Source organism: Salvia hispanica, chromosome 1 (genome assembly GCF_029641045.1).
Source record: "Salvia hispanica isolate PSC_SH4W2 chromosome 1, Shi_PSC_v1, whole genome shotgun sequence".
In the NCBI taxonomy this organism is placed as follows: domain Eukaryota; kingdom Viridiplantae; phylum Streptophyta; class Magnoliopsida; order Lamiales; family Lamiaceae; genus Salvia; species Salvia hispanica.
In genome coordinates, this window is record NC_142692.1 from 29,125,300 (window position 1) to 29,143,321 (window position 18,022).

The following is an 18,022-nucleotide window of genomic DNA, read 5'->3' on the forward strand; positions in this document are numbered from 1 at the left end:
TCTATAGGGGTGGGTAGGTACGGTATACCTTACTGAAATCACCATACCGTCTACCTTACCGTAACTACGGTATGCGAAAAAGTCATACCTTTACATTACCAAAGTTTTCGGTATACCGAACTTCGATATACCTTATTTTTGGTATGACAAATTTCCATACCGATACCGTACCTCATTTTCGGTATACCGTACCGAAGTTCACTATACCTTACTTTTGCGGTATACCTGACTTTCAACGTCAATTAAAATAGAAAATTATGGTATTTAGAATATTATTTATATTTTATAATTTTAAACATAAATTAAATATAATTTATTCATAATTATATTTATATTTCACAATAGATTTTATAATTTAAAAAATATATAAAATAGTATATTTTATATATAATCGTGTTTATATTTTTGTGGTATATACCTTAGTTTACGGTATATACCGAATTTCGATATGCAGCGGTATACCGCAGTATTTGAAAATTCATATCGTTACCTTACCAGAATCTTTCGGTAAGGTATCATACCGTACCGAAAGTCGCGGTATACCAAAAATTCGATATTTTCGGTATTTTTTTAGTACGATAAGAGCAATATTTCGGTATTTCGATATTTTACCCCATCCCTATATTCTACTGTCAAATATGCGAAGCCCGAACTCATAAATGATTATCTTCCTTTGGTGTATAGTGGTAATATTTTGGTGATTTGGTTTGGTGAGGATGTAAATCTTCAACCTCAACTAAATTTAGGATCCTCAATTATAATTACTCCTCAGTAGCAACTTTACTCACGAGTCTTGTATCTGAACATGGATATATTGTCGGTTGATTTTATTGCCTAGTCTTCAGTAGTTAGATTTTGTTGCTTGAGCCTCGATGTATATGAATATTGTCACCAAGTATTAATTTCGTTTAATTTATGTTGGTATTATATTTAATTTTTCTTTTAATAGTTCAAAAGTTATTACTACTATTGCCGTTATTAGTTTTACAAATTAAAAAAAAATTCAAATTACAATTTATCCATTTCTTCGTAATTTAGAATAAATGAATAAAAGAACATAGGCCATGTTTGGTTGGCGGGAAAGTAAAATTGGCAAGGAAAATGATTCATGGGAAAATGAATCCCGAGAATATGATTCCTAGTAACTTTACTTTACTATTTTGGACAATATCAAGATTTTAAATTTATTTTTAATTTAAACACCAAACTAAAAATATACTTATTATTTTTTTTATTATAAAAAAGAATAATATTGTAAAATTTTTAATTATAAATGTCACGACCGCGCTTTGCTAAGGATAGCATTACTCGGTAAATCGTGACCAGGGGAGGGAATTAAGAAGAGGGGGTAGAAAGGGAATGAAAGAATTCATGATAAGACATAAATATTTCTTCATAAGATGAGAGATGTTCACGAGACAACAAAGATCATGAGAAATTTGAAAGAATGTTTATCACAGATCACTCGTTACTGGTCGTTTTTCCTATGACCCATCTATTACAAAATACTACGACAAAAGCACAGCGGAAGGAGTTGTAACCATGTGGCCATGTGTATGAAGACACATGCCACGAAAATCCTACAAAAGAGATAATACGACCACCAACTCCACTCAGCCACCATTTCATCACTTGCTCAACCTGCACATTTAGAAATACATGCAGGGCTGAGTACGGGGTACTCAGTGAACACATTGCCGAAAGATACACATATAAGAAAAAGTTATTATCATGCCATCACAGTAACGCACGGGGGTTTTCTTAAAGGCCCGAGCTTACTAAATTCATTTTCATAAAGTTCGCTTGATCAAGCTAAGTTCATTCCATTCATCCGCCATATCTGATGGTTCATTCCATCCATCCGCCATATCTGATGGCTCATTCCGTGTCGGGAAGGTGGCCACCTTCCACGATCACATTGACCGGCCAACCCTTACGATGACTCACGGTCCATTCCTTTGTGTACACTAACTCGAATAGGATCTTGGTCCTATTGGAGCCGAATTCGTTTCATTCATTCATTCCTTTGGCATCGCCAAGCAGATAGGCATCATAAAACAAATAATTTATGGCACGATAACATTTAAAAAAAAAGTAAGTGCAATTTTATCAAACAAAAATCATTTCATATATTTGATAATTTTATCCACACTTAATGTGTTGGATATAAAGCCCACCTCAAAGCTTCCGAAAGAAATGCTACAACGCTTTGCCTTGGAAATCAAACCCCGCGAACACGCCCTTCTTGAAAGAGTATAATGATTTAAAAATTAGCTTTATGAACATACATAAGGTGCATGACATGACATGATCCTACATGGAGTATGTGTCCTACGTTCGGGGTTCGATCAAGATTACTTCTTTCCACTCAAGGAAAGTGGACCTCTATTTTATGAGACACCTTAAGATAATTAAATAATTATTTGGGAAGAGGGTTCATTAAATCCATACATTCTTATTTTCAAGAAATTTAATTAATTAATTTAGGAGGGCAAGACATTACTTTATCGTAAGATTAATTATTTAAAGGCTTCACATATTTTAAGAAATATTAATTCACAACTAAGAGATAAGGTTCATTTTATTTCTTATACTTCAAAGCCCAAAATTCCCATTTCCTCTAAATTCTCGGCCCAAAGAATTAATACTAGGAGACCATCTTGTTAAATAAATTCTTTGGCCCAAAGAGGAGGCCCAATAGGCAAAAGTGTTGCCCTAATTACTAAAAGAATTACTCCTCCCATTCTTTCCTCCATTTCAAACAAACATGCCTTCCCCTCTCTCCCACTCTCTCTCTCCTTCTCGGTTCTCCCCTCTGCCGGCGCCCTGGCGTCGCCGGCGAGCGGCGCCGGCGCCGGCGCCGACCTCTCCTCTCTCTCTCGGCCTCTATCTCTCTCCCTCTCGCGGCTCTCTCTCTCTCTCTCTCTCGGCTCTCGGCTCTCCCTCTCGCCGGCTCTCCCTCTCGGCTCTCCCCTCTGCCGGTGCTGCTTCTCGCCGGCGGTCTCGCCGCCGTCGACCGAAAAGGTAGGGTTCTCCCCCCCCCACTTCCCTTTCTTTCTCTTCTTCTTTATTTTTCTTAAATTGGAGGCCTAGGACTAACAATTGGGTCTTGAAATGTGAAGATTTGGATAGATCGTGAAAAATGGGGTCGGAAGAGGTTACTTTCGGCGCCAAACGCCGGAAAAACCACCGCCGCCGCCGCCGGACTGCCACCGCCGTCGCCCTGCCGCCGCCGCCGGACTGCCGCCGCCGGTCAGTTTCTTGTGCTCATAGGTGAGCTCTCCCAAAATTGTTATTATTGTGTGTTGAAGATTTCTTAGTGGATTAGGCTTTGTTTAATTGTTTACTTAGTCTAAGCTTATATGGATTAAGGCAAAAATTCTATTCTAGATAGTCATGCATAGTTGATATGAAATCATTAGGGAAAAGTATTCAAACACTACTATGATTTGTGGAACCCAAAAGTTCATGCTTGAAAAGTATAGAAATGGCTATGTAGTGAAGATTGTTGTTAGGAGAATTACCTTAAGAAAAGGAAGATGAGAAGGATGGTAGTGTAGAAATTTTGGCTCCTCTTCTTCAAACACTTGCTAGCATCATTAGTTGAAAAGAGATTTTGTTTAGAGAAATCTAGTGTTGAAGCAAAAGTGTAGGTGAAGGAGTGGTGTAGTATTTATAGAGGAAAAGAATGCATGGCTTTACATGGTTAATAGCTTGGTTTAGGAAGGCAATGCATTGTCCAAGAGTCATGGACTTTTTGCCAAAAGAGGCAAGTTGTCCTATCAATCAATTGTCATGCCAAAAATGGCAAGAATATTATGTCTCGTCACCTAAAAAGGCGTGAGCCGTCGTTTGGAAAACGTGAGCCGTCGTTTGGATTGCGTGATTGATGTGATTTGATTTCGTCGATTGTCTCGTCTTGATTTAACGTGCTTCTTATCCATTCGTGTAGGTATCGGGATTCAAGGTGTGGCTATTGCGCAAGGTCCGGAAGGCACGGAGAGTATTTTATTTTATTTTTAGATATTTACTTAAACGTTAAATTCGTGTACGGATTTTTATTTGAAACTCGGTCTTCACAAACGGACTTTTATTATAGCAACCATCTATATTGACTATTACTATTTTTTTGTTCACTACCTCAACATATACTTCACAACGGTTAATTATAACAAGAAGTAATAATAAGAAGAATTAGACGCGAAACTTATATTTATATATATATCGATGTTCTAAGCCTTAGGGTAAAAAGTCGGGGTGTTACATTCCTTCCCCCTTACAAAAATTTCGTCCCGAAATTTGTAAGGGTCTATTCAAACAGTTCCGGGTATTTTTCTTTCATCTCGTCTTCCAGCTCCCATGTAGCTTCTTCGTATCCATGATGCTTCCACAAGACCTTCACCGAAGTGATAGATTTCGTCCTTAGTTGTTGCACCTTCCGGTCTAAGATTGCTTCTGGCTTCTCCTCGTAACTCAAGTCTGGGTTTAACATCATCTCTTCATGGTGGATCACATGTTTCGGGTCATACACATACTTCCGCAGCTGTGAAACATGGAAGACGTTGTGCACGCTTCCGAAACTTGGTGGCAGCGCCAAACGATATGCAACGGGTCCGATTTCCTCCAAGATTTCGTAGGGACCAATAAAACGAGGCCTAAGCTTCCCTTTCACTCCAAAACGTATTATCCCTTTAGAAGGAGACACCTTCAAGAAGACCTTGTCTCCTACCTTGAACCGCAGGTCGGTCCGTCGAGCATCTGCATAGGACTTTTGTCTGTCTTGTGCTTCCTTGATTCTCCCTTTGATCTGCCGCACGATTTCAACCATTTCGTTGACTACTTCGGGACCCAGCATCTTCCTTTCGCCGACCTCATCCCAGTATAGTGGTGATCTGCACTTCCTCCCATATAGCGCCTCGTAAGGTGCCATATTAATGGTTGCCTGGTAGCTGTTGTTGTAGGCAAATTCTATCAGGGGCAGAATTGTCTCCCAACTTCCTCCCCTGTCAAGTATGACGGCTCGGAGCATATCTTCCAGCGTTTGGATCGTTCTTTCCGATTGCCCATCAGACTGTGGGTGGAACGCGGTACTGAAATTTAACTTCGTACCCAGTTCTTCTTGCAGACTCTGCCAGAAATTTGAAGTAAATTTTGCATCTCGATCTGACGTGATTGAGGCTGGGATACCATGTAAGCGCACGATTTCCCGCACATAAAGTTGAGATAGTTTTTCAGATCCATAAGTGATTGGAATTGGCAGGAAGTGGGCACTCTTGGTGAGGCGATCCACGATCACCCAGATGGCAGTGTTTCCTCGCTTGGTCCGTGGCAAGCTCGTCACAAAATCCATGGTTATGTGTTCCCATTTCCATTCGGGAATTTCTAAGGGTTGCAATTTCCCGTACGGTCGCTGATGAAGAGCCTTGACTTGTTGACAAGCCAAACATCTTTCCACGAATGATACTACACTTCTCTTCATGCCATCCCACCAAAATTTCCGCTTTAAGTCTTGATACATCTTGGTACTTCCAGGGTGTGCGGTGTAAGGTGTGTCATGAGCTTCGCTTAAGATCTCATCTCTCAGCTTCTCATCCTGGGGCACACACAGCCTCCCTCCGAAAGTGAGGGCGTTGTCCGCCTCCTCGTGATAGGTCTCATGTCCGCCAGTCCTCACCTTTGCTCGTATCCTTTCCAGACCTTCGTCCTGTCTCTGTGCAGCGATGATACGCTCCCTCAAATCTGGCTCCACCACTAGAGTAGCTATCCTTGCTTCTACCGTTTCTGGGGCACTTATCATTTCCATGTTGAGCTTGCCAAAATCTCGTAGTAGTTCCTCCTCGTGGGTGAACATGGCTGTCAAGTGTTGAGCCTTTCGGCTTAAAGCATCGGCCACCACATTGGCCTTGCCGGGATGGTAGTTGATGCCACAATCATAATCTTTCACCAGCTCCAACCACCTCCTCTGTCTCATGTTTAAGTCCTTCTGTTCGAAGAAGTACTTGAGGCTTTTATGGTCAGTGAAAATCTCACACCGAACTCCGTAGAGATGGTGCCTCCAAATCTTCAGTGCGTGCACTACCGCGGCTAACTCCAAATCATGGGTAGGATAATTAAGCTCGTGTGGTCTGAGCTGTCGTGATGCATAAGCTATTACCCTGCCATTTTGCATGAGGACGCAGCCCAATCCACTTTTTGATGCGTCAGTGTAAACCACATAGTCTGCCGTTGGATCTGGGACGGCCAGAACTGGTGCGGTGGTCAGTTTCTTCTTTAGTAACTCAAAACTTTCTGTACATTCTGGGGTCCACGAAACTTTGGTGCCCTTCTTGAGTTGTTGCGTCATCGGTCTTGCAATCTTTGAGAAGCCCTCGATGAATCTCCTATAATAACCTGCCAATCCCAGGAAGCTTCGTATCTCGTTGGGTGTTCCAGGAGGTTTCCAATTCTGCACGGCCTCCACCTTTGCTGGATCTACTTGAATTCCTTCGGCAGTCACCACATGACCGAGGAAATTCACCTCGTTGAGCCAAAATTCACACTTACTGAATTTGGCATATAGCTTCTCGGCCCTAAGCGTTTCCAGAGTGATCCGCAAGTGTTCCTCATGTTCCTTCTTGTCCTTTGAGTAAATGAGCACGTCGTCTATAAACACCAACACGAACTTGTCAAGATAGGGGTGGAAGACTCGATTCATGAGATCCATGAAAACCGCAGGTGCATTTGTCAAGCCGAAGGGCATCACCACAAACTCGTAGTGGCCATACCGCGTTCGAAAAGCCGTTTTTGGAATGTCATCTTGTCGAATCTTCAGTTGGTGATAGCCTGACTTTAAATCCATCTTTGAGAAGACACTAGCTCCTCGGAGCTGATCGAACAAATCATCAATTCTTGGCAACGGATATTTGTTCTTCAAAGTTAGCTTGTTCAATTCCCGGTAGTCAATGCACATTCTTAGCGTCCCATCTTTCTTCTTTACAAAAAGTACTGGTGCTCCCCATGGTGAGACACTTGGTCTGATGAAACCCAGGTCCATCAGTTCTTGAAGTTGCATCTTCAATTCCTCCAATTCCTTCGGAGCCATTCGATATGGAGCTTTCGACACTGGCGCAGACCCGGGTTCGAGATCGATGGTGAATTCCAATTGCCTATCCGGGGGTAAGCCAGGTAGATTGTCGGGAAACACATCTGGGAACTCTCGCACTATTTCCACATCTTCAATCTTCCTCCCTTCCTTTCCCTCTTCGTTCAGGTAGACAAGATAGGCCGGGTGGCCTTTTCGTACAAGCGTTGCAGCTTGTAGCGCGGAGATTATGGATTTCCGCTTACCCAAGGTAACCCCATGAAAGTTAGTGACGTCCTTTCCGGGAGGGTGAAAAGAGATTTGTCGTTGGTTGCACAGGATAGTGGCATAGTTTTCAGCTAGCCAATCCATCCCAAGGATTATGTCGACGTCGGACATAGGCATAACACTCAAGTTGTTGACTAATAACTGATGTCCTCCAAAAGAAACCTCTAGGTTTGAGCAGAAGCACTTAATTTCAATTATTCCTCCGATAGGCGAAGATACCCTAACTCTATGTTCGACTTGTTTCGTGGGGATGTCTAAGGTATCTACGCAAGGTGCTGATATGAAGGAGTGCGACGCACCAGTATCAAATAAGAGAATGATAGGTACACCGAGGAGCATAGCCATACCTGCCAGATTTCCTTGGTCCCCGTCTGGCTTCTTCTGCCTGAGAGCATAGGCACGGGCCTGTGATGGGAGACTCGGCCTCCGAGGATGTTGCTGCTTTGGTGGAGGAGGTAAATGTGGTGGTTGCCAAGATTGCATCTGGACTGCTTGCAACTGTGTGCGATGTACTGGTTGGTTCGACCTTGTCCCTCCTCCAGAAATCTTGCTTGGACAGTTTCTAGCAAAGTGGCCATTCCTTCCACACACGAAGCAACTGTCTGTCACTGCTCTGCAGATTCCCGGGTGCACCTTGTGGCACTTGGGGCACGGTCTCAGATTTGATTGATAGCCCCCAGTTGGATTTGAGGCATTTTGTCTTCCAACATCATGGTGGTGAGATTGTGGTTGCCACGGTCGTTTCGGCTGTTGGGGACCTCGAGTAATTTCCCATTTGCGTTTTTCTTTGGACCCTTGGGGGTAGTTCTGAGGAGGAACCGGAGCTACAGTCTGAGTGCTCCGTTCAGTGGGCATTGCTGCCTCTATATCCAAGGCTCGGCTCAGGGACTCCACGTAGGTCAATCCCCCGTGGCTAGCTAGCGCCATCCTAATCTCGTGCCTCAGACCGGCACAAAATTTCTCTGCCATCCTTTCATCGGTGTCGACTTGTTCTGGAGCATATCGGGACATCTCACAGAAAACCCTATCATACTCTGTTACTGACATCCTTCCCTGCTTAAGGTGATAGAATTCCACTTCCTTCTTCTTTCGGTAACTCTTAGGGATGTACTTATCATACATTTCTGCCTTGAACTGCTCCCAAGTTAAGCTTGCAATCTGGCCTGGGGTCATGGTCTTCTTACGTGCCTCCCACCAGAAATCGGCCGATCCGGCCAATTGGAAGGTCACACACGTCATACGCTCTCCATCTGTGCATTGCAAGAAGTTGAATATCCGCTCCATCGCACGGACCCAAGTCTCAGCCTCGGCCGGGTCGCCCAGTCCGTTAAAGGTTGGTGGATTCTGTCGGAGAAAGACTTCTTCAATCCTGCGTTCAATCCTCGGAATTTGCATAAGTGGTGGCGGGGGAGGTGAAGGTGGAGGCGGAGATGGAGATGGAGGTGGTGGCGTAACTTCGCGCCAATCTTCATGATTTCCTTCGACAATTTGGGGCACTCTTCCACCGCGTCCCCTTCCCCGTCCTCTAGGGCGTCCTACCCTCCTAGGTGGCATTCTATAAGAAAAGAAGATTACTATTGAGATAATAAAAATTTGCAAACACGCATGGGTCTTTTGTACATAACTTTAATTGAAGGCTACCAACAAGAGGCATAATAACATCACCTATAACAAAATGCGATCGTAAGCATAGAACATCTGCATATATATATATATCAAGCCAAAATTGCCTCTAGAGAGGACTTTTTGTACATAACAGATCCTCCTACATAACAAACGAAAGTCCCAACTCTACGCGATCAACAAAAGAAAAGCGTGAAACCGTAGGAAAGAACAGTTTTCACGTCACAAGGGGACTAGAGATAAAACTACTAGCATCAGGACGGCCTCATAAAGGGTCCGTTGCTGATGGTACATAACTAACACTACTCTACCAGTCGCCATCCGAGTCTAGAGAGCTCAGCCCAGAGCTTCCCTCAAAGTCATCGTCGCTGCTGATCGCAATCGGGTCATCCTCAGCTCCTCCTGGTAACATCCCTGGCATGGGAGGAGGTATCGCAGCGTCTGGGACCGCCCAAACTTCGCGGCGTATCTCAGCCCTGATCTCCTCGTAGCGGTTCTGATAGTACTGGTACCAGTCTGTGTCTAACTCCTCGGGGTGGGGTAGCTCGCCAGGCACCCCCAAGGACTGTCTGCGCTCAGAAGGACTCCTCATCTGCGGAGCTGCCTCATCATCTGCCGGATACTCTATCGGGTACTCATCTTCTTCTGGGGCAGCGATCATAGGTGCCTTGCCCCGCCACGTGGGGTCATGCTCCTGGCCAGGAAACTGGCGCACTCCCTGGGGTCGGTCGTAGCCCAGGGGCAAAACCATCTCCTGTCTGCGCGAAGGTCCTGCCTCGTGATCATACTGGCCCTGGGGCTCAGTAATAGGGAGGGTCGGAGTTTCCCACTGAGGTGGGGGCGGTGCTAAGATGTCTGGGGAGGCTGGCGGAACGTTCTGGTATCGCAAATACTGATCAATAATGGCACATAGGAAGCCTGGGAAGTCTCCCTCATCCTCTAGGGTGTCGGGCCGACGATGGATGAAATCATCTGCTAAGCTGGCTGTCCATATCTCCCAATCGTCAGGTAGTAGGGGAATCAGATGGCGTATGCCGTCAATCCCAGTGACGCCATGCTCGTGGGCTGTCTCCCACAACTCATAAAACCTGCATAAGACCCTCAATATGTGCGCTCCAGGACGAGGACTGTAGGATCGATAGGCGAGTATCGCATTGTCAGCGACAGCCTGGGGTGTGACTTGCTTGCGAGCCGTCCGGCGTTGGTTCATCTACACATGATGTTTTACCGAAACAATAAGTAAGGGAGAAAGTTGCTTAAGGATACACAACACTACTTCCTTTGGCGAAAAGCAAAGGGTGTACTTGGCCAAAGCCGCACGCATCGAGATAGACGTTCATTATTAAGGGAATTGTGCGTCGGATTTGTAAGCGTAAGATCAATTTGTCATAATATAAGCATCGGGAAATGCTTTGTTAGGACGGAGGTATTTCGAATTCGTTTGTCAGGGCATAGGAAATTTTACGTATCCCTTTGTACTTCCAACATGAATCCCATAACATTGGCGCAAAGATTACATCGCTCGGGAAAGCGAGAATCACACATATACTTATTTCTTCTAAGTTCTCATTTCAGGGGTGCTCATTTTATCGGCTTGAATTAAAATTCTTAAAAGGCATCTTACCAGAAGAATAAATTACCTTCATTCAGGTTGAGGGCGATGAAATTGGTGCTGAGTTGTGGTCGATCTCGCTAACTTATTCTAGCGAATCAAATCTAGACTTCTCTTTTCGAGGAATGACTCACGGTTACAGAGCAGAAAACCTAGGCTCTGATACCACTCTGTCACGACCGCGCTTTGCTAAGGATAGCATTACTCGGTAAATCGTGACCAGGGGAGGGAATTAAGAAGAGGGGGTAGAAAGGGAATGAAAGAATTCATGATAAGACATAAATATTTCTTCATAAGATGAGAGATGTTCACGAGACAACAAAGATCATGAGAAATTTGAAAGAATGTTTATCACAGATCACTCGTTACTGGTCGTTTTTCCTATGACCCATCTATTACAAAATACTACGACAAAAGCACAGCGGAAGGAGTTGTAACCATGTGGCCATGTGTATGAAGACACATGCCACGAAAATCCTACAAAAGAGATAATACGACCACCAACTCCACTCAGCCACCATTTCATCACTTGCTCAACCTGCACATTTAGAAATACATGCAGGGCTGAGTACGGGGTACTCAGTGAACACATTGCCGAAAGATACACATATAAGAAAAAGTTATTATCATGCCATCACAGTAACGCACGGGGGTTTTCTTAAAGGCCCGAGCTTACTAAATTCATTTTCATAAAGTTCGCTTGATCAAGCTAAGTTCATTCCATTCATCCGCCATATCTGATGGTTCATTCCATCCATCCGCCATATCTGATGGCTCATTCCGTGTCGGGAAGGTGGCCACCTTCCACGATCACATTGACCGGCCAACCCTTACGATGACTCACGGTCCATTCCTTTGTGTACACTAACTCGAATAGGATCTTGGTCCTATTGGAGCCGAATTCGTTTCATTCATTCATTCCTTTGGCATCGCCAAGCAGATAGGCATCATAAAACAAATAATTTATGGCACGATAACATTTAAAAAAAAAGTAAGTGCAATTTTATCAAACAAAAATCATTTCATATATTTGATAATTTTATCCACACTTAATGTGTTGGATATAAAGCCCACCTCAAAGCTTCCGAAAGAAATGCTACAACGCTTTGCCTTGGAAATCAAACCCCGCGAACACGCCCTTCTTGAAAGAGTATAATGATTTAAAAATTAGCTTTATGAACATACATAAGGTGCATGACATGACATGATCCTACATGGAGTATGTGTCCTACGTTCGGGGTTCGATCAAGATTACTTCTTTCCACTCAAGGAAAGTGGACCTCTATTTTATGAGACACCTTAAGATAATTAAATAATTATTTGGGAAGAGGGTTCATTAAATCCATACATTCTTATTTTCAAGAAATTTAATTAATTAATTTAGGAGGGCAAGACATTACTTTATCGTAAGATTAATTATTTAAAGGCTTCACATATTTTAAGAAATATTAATTCACAACTAAGAGATAAGGTTCATTTTATTTCTTATACTTCAAAGCCCAAAATTCCCATTTCCTCTAAATTCTCGGCCCAAAGAATTAATACTAGGAGACCATCTTGTTAAATAAATTCTTTGGCCCAAAGAGGAGGCCCAATAGGCAAAAGTGTTGCCCTAATTACTAAAAGAATTACTCCTCCCATTCTTTCCTCCATTTCAAACAAACATGCCTTCCCCTCTCTCCCACTCTCTCTCTCCTTCTCGGTTCTCCCCTCTGCCGGCGCCCTGGCGTCGCCGGCGAGCGGCGCCGGCGCCGGCGCCGACCTCTCCTCTCTCTCTCGGCCTCTATCTCTCTCCCTCTCGCGGCTCTCTCTCTCTCTCTCTCTCGGCTCTCGGCTCTCCCTCTCGCCGGCTCTCCCTCTCGGCTCTCCCCTCTGCCGGTGCTGCTTCTCGCCGGCGGTCTCGCCGCCGTCGACCGAAAAGGTAGGGTTCTCCCCCCCCCACTTCCCTTTCTTTCTCTTCTTCTTTATTTTTCTTAAATTGGAGGCCTAGGACTAACAATTGGGTCTTGAAATGTGAAGATTTGGATAGATCGTGAAAAATGGGGTCGGAAGAGGTTACTTTCGGCGCCAAACGCCGGAAAAACCACCGCCGCCGCCGCCGGACTGCCACCGCCGTCGCCCTGCCGCCGCCGCCGGACTGCCGCCGCCGGTCAGTTTCTTGTGCTCATAGGTGAGCTCTCCCAAAATTGTTATTATTGTGTGTTGAAGATTTCTTAGTGGATTAGGCTTTGTTTAATTGTTTACTTAGTCTAAGCTTATATGGATTAAGGCAAAAATTCTATTCTAGATAGTCATGCATAGTTGATATGAAATCATTAGGGAAAAGTATTCAAACACTACTATGATTTGTGGAACCCAAAAGTTCATGCTTGAAAAGTATAGAAATGGCTATGTAGTGAAGATTGTTGTTAGGAGAATTACCTTAAGAAAAGGAAGATGAGAAGGATGGTAGTGTAGAAATTTTGGCTCCTCTTCTTCAAACACTTGCTAGCATCATTAGTTGAAAAGAGATTTTGTTTAGAGAAATCTAGTGTTGAAGCAAAAGTGTAGGTGAAGGAGTGGTGTAGTATTTATAGAGGAAAAGAATGCATGGCTTTACATGGTTAATAGCTTGGTTTAGGAAGGCAATGCATTGTCCAAGAGTCATGGACTTTTTGCCAAAAGAGGCAAGTTGTCCTATCAATCAATTGTCATGCCAAAAATGGCAAGAATATTATGTCTCGTCACCTAAAAAGGCGTGAGCCGTCGTTTGGAAAACGTGAGCCGTCGTTTGGATTGCGTGATTGATGTGATTTGATTTCGTCGATTGTCTCGTCTTGATTTAACGTGCTTCTTATCCATTCGTGTAGGTATCGGGATTCAAGGTGTGGCTATTGCGCAAGGTCCGGAAGGCACGGAGAGTATTTTATTTTATTTTTAGATATTTACTTAAACGTTAAATTCGTGTACGGATTTTTATTTGAAACTCGGTCTTCACAAACGGACTTTTATTATAGCAACCATCTATATTGACTATTACTATTTTTTTGTTCACTACCTCAACATATACTTCACAACGGTTAATTATAACAAGAAGTAATAATAAGAAGAATTAGACGCGAAACTTATATTTATATATATATCGATGTTCTAAGCCTTAGGGTAAAAAGTCGGGGTGTTACAATAAATAATATTAATTATATTATTATATATATATTATTACAACCAATATTTTAAATATGGATTATCCATCATAATATATAGTAATAAAATTATAATTATAGTTACATGGAGTATTATACTCATTTATTATAATAATAAATATAATAATTATTATACTATAATTATAATATTTACGGATATTATAATTGAATGAATTTTATAAATTAAAATTGCACTATGACTTTATTGATTAATTATTAATTTATAAAATATAATAATTATTATTATTTATCATATATTTTATATTATATAGTTATATTTTAATTATTAATTATTAATAAATTATTGATTATCATTATGAATTATTATAAAATATAGTTAAAATTATGATAATTTTATTATAGTTATTTATTATAGTGAAATTAAGTATGATTTATAATTTTAAATTATTTTTTAAAACATTGTAATTAATAACTATAATAATAATAATAATAATAATAATAATAATAATAATAATAATAATAAAACTATATTATATTGCTTAAATATGAAAGAATCCTAAAACTAGGAAAAGAATACCTAAGAAAAGTTAGGATTCGGAATCCTGTAAAATTGTACTCCTAACTTTCCTTATTCTCAGATTCTGATTACTTTCTCAGTTTGATTAAAAACCGAAACAAACACATGAGTTTAAAATTTAAGGAATTAGATTACTTTCCCAGACAGAATCCTGGCAACCAAACATGGCCATATTGTATTCAAATTTCTATATAATTTATAATAATATTGATGTCAATAAAAATTTTAAGATATTAAAAAATTGAGAGTAAATTATCAAATAAATTATTAAATTTGATCAAAATCTAGCTAGTCTCGTATGTTTTAAAAATAGATTTGTACATTAACTTCGATTATTTCTCAATTCTCATCCATCCCTTCTAGAGTTTTTCACAGGCCTAGTGTATAAATTATGATGACATGGTGCGCACATATACGAATTTAAATAACATAGATAGTCATTTAAATAATGAAGTATGATTAATTTATAATATAGTAGTATTATATAAGATTTTAAAATAACATATTAAATTTCAATTTTTCTATTTTCATATCCATACATCAAAGTGGCATCTTTTATATTTTAAAACAGCGTCTTTTAATGATGCACAAATCTTTATTATTTTATTAAAATAAATTTTTTAAAGAAGAATTTCAAATAAAATTGATACTCCGTCTCTTTCCTCTCCATCTTCTATCTTACCTGAAATACTTTGTTGCTCTCTTTAAGTCTTAACCAACATTATCAATAAAGAAACATATAAATGAATCATAAAGAGACTGGGGTAATAAATTAAAAAAATTAAAAGAAAGGCAAAAAAAATAATCAGAACACAATGCAACGTTGTATCTAGCGTTTTACTATCAGACAACACCGATTGTCCAGATAAATATTTTTCGGTTGGCACATTAACATTAATTTTGTCCATGAACGAAGAAAAATGAATTGATTGTGAATTTCGAATTTGATGATTTATATATAGGCTTTTTGAAAAATGTTGGATTGACTAAAATTTGGCCAAACTTGAAGACTTTTAGCTAAGGTTACCGAATGAAGTTGTTCGTCTTCTCAATGTTTTGACTACGTAGATATTTTGGTTGACACTCAACATCGATTTCAATCAAATAAGAAATATGGGATGAAGATGAACTTTTTCGACTTAGAGCATCTCTATTGGAGGATGTCCCGGCGGACGTCGGCGAGGCGTCGGGGACGCCCCGATTTTTTTATTTTTTTTTAAAAATTTTATATATACGGCTCCTTTAATTTTTCCCGTGTTCGTGTCAAAATTTTAATTCCATACATTGTTTAATTCCGTAAATTGTTTAATTTAGTGACTTTGTGAATTTTTTTGTATTGCGGGAAGTCCGCACGGGAAGGGTGAGAGATGTCCGCCACTGCGCAGTGGGAAGTCCTTATGACGTGGTAGTGCCGTGGGAGGTCCTTATGACATGGCAGAAGGTGTTTTTGGGAAGTCCATCGGGAAGGGCGGGGACATCCGCCATTGGAGATGCTCTTAATGATTAATAATTACTCCCTCCGTCCACAAAAAATAGATCACTTTTACCATTTTGGGACGTCCACAAAAAATAGATCACTTTCTTAAAATGAAAAGTTTATCTCTTATACTTTTTTCACTTTTTTCTTCCCTCTTTCACACCTTACTCATTTTTTCTCTCTATCTTTCTTACTTACTTTACCTACTTTTTATCTTCTTTTTTCTTACTTTACCAATTCTACATTAAAACTCGTGTCATTCACAAAGTGATCTATTTGTTGTGAATGACGGGAGTAATTTTTTAAAAGATGCGAGATCAACTAAAATTGGACAAAACATGATCATTTATTTGGTAAAACGTTACGCGACACAGTTTTGTTTTCTCACCTCTTGTCCACACTTATATTCCCTCGAGGGGACGTAATTAAATGCAATTTCTAAATATTGTACATACTACAAATTATTATTTAGACTGTTAGAAAATATTAACAGATAATAAAATAATAGCAACAAAGAATGTCAACACATTGTCAACGGTTGATGTTGTGTTGACATCAAAATCATGAAATTTTACACTGTATTGATATTGTGTTGAACCCGTATTGATACTGTGTTGAGGAGTTTGGAGTTTGTAAATATATAGAGTTTGCATTTTATCGCTACCCATTCACTCAATTTCAATAAATATAAAATGTTTGCTTTTCAGCACGAGATTTTACAAAAGATTATTTTGTGAGTTAATGGAAAAAGAGTAAAGTAAAAGAGATGAAAAGATAGAGATAATGTTGTTTTCATTCTAAGAAACATTTCATTTTAATAGATCAATTAAAAAAATATTTCATTTTTAATGAGACAGACGGAGTATTTCAATTAACACGTCAATGTCGGTTTATCTTAAATTAATAAAGTAAACTGCAAAATTAATATAAAGAGAAAGAGATTATGTTATATATGTCCAGTACTTAACAAAAATAAATACTACTACTACTATAGTAGCATTTGAGACTCTATACAGAGACTTACACCTAGTATATTTCATTTGACTTGTTTTTCATATTATTTCTTTCCCATTTTACCCTTTTTAGTTTTTAGTCTCAAGCCCAAATTTTATTGTAGGTGTCTTAACTCATCACTCTAGATAGTATTTCCTTTGAATTTCAAATATTATGTTGTATATATATACTACTACTGTACTACATTTGTCCTTAAAAATTATAAACTATTTCTATTTTAGTCTATTTCTTAAAATTATATATTTTTTTGTTAGGAAAATATAATTCACTAAGAGCATCCGCAGTGGGGCAGACGATGCGACGGACGATAATTCACTAAGGGCATCCGCAATGGGGCAGACGATGCGACGGACGACGTCGCATCGTCCGCCACTGCAGCATCGCGGACGATGGGTTAACCATCGTCCGCGCCCGATAGATCATCCGCGGACGATGCGCGGAGGATACTCATCGTCCGTCGCATCGTCCGCCACTGTGGACGACGCGGACGATGGGCACGCGTTTCTAATTTTTTTTTGAATTTTTTCAAAGTTTTTTTCTTATTTAAACTCTACTATTCACTACCATTTCACACACTCCAATTTCACATCTCTTCAATTATTCTCTCTCATCGACTCAAAAATGAATCCTGACGACTACGATTTGAGTACATCGGATGGCTGCAGACGGGCCTTGACTCGAGCCTTGTTCGATGCCGTTAATGAAGCTAAGGCGGAATGCTTGGCACAAATGCAGCGGGAGCAGGCGGCGGAGGCGCGGGTCCCTCGCCCGATACGACGTCGGACGTTTATCCCCCGCGAGCACGACGTAGCGCACGAACGTCTGTTTGCAGATTATTTTGCCGAGAATCCAAGGTGGGGCCCGAATGTTTTTCACCGCCGTTTTAGAATGAGCCGAGATCTTTTTCTCCGCATTGTGCACACGTTGGAGGGCCGTGATGAGTACTTCCAGTATCGGGAAGACGAGATCTGTAGATCCGGACTTACGCCATTGCAGAAGTGCACGGTTGCGATCCGCCAGTTGGCCTACGGCACAACAGCGGATATGTTCGACGAGTACCTTCACGTCGGGGATACAACTGGCCGCGAATGTCTCAAGACTTTTTGTAAGTTAGTTGTGGAGGCTTTTGGCGACACATATTTGCGACGCCCGATTGCTGACGATTGTCAGAGCCTGATGCGGATGCACGAGACGGTGCACGGCTTCCCTGGGATGCTAGGGAGCATCG

The 18,022-nt window shown here is 40.9% G+C and overlaps 2 long non-coding RNA genes across 2 annotated transcripts; both read left to right on the forward strand.

The window, feature by feature from the left end:
- Positions 1 to 2,821: 2,821 nt before the first annotated feature.
- Positions 2,822 to 4,124, forward strand: LOC148933563 (uncharacterized). The gene is made up of 3 exons (XR_016132410.1): positions 2,822 to 3,024; positions 3,123 to 3,273; positions 3,953 to 4,124. It is a non-coding gene; the product is annotated as an uncharacterized LOC148933563 (long non-coding RNA).
- An 8,177-nt stretch (positions 4,125 to 12,301) lies between these two features.
- LOC148933564 (uncharacterized) lies at positions 12,302 to 13,604 on the forward strand. Its single transcript, XR_016137240.1, has 3 exons — positions 12,302 to 12,504; positions 12,603 to 12,753; positions 13,433 to 13,604. It is a non-coding gene; the product is annotated as an uncharacterized LOC148933564 (long non-coding RNA).
- The last annotated feature ends 4,418 nt before the right edge of the window (positions 13,605 to 18,022 follow it).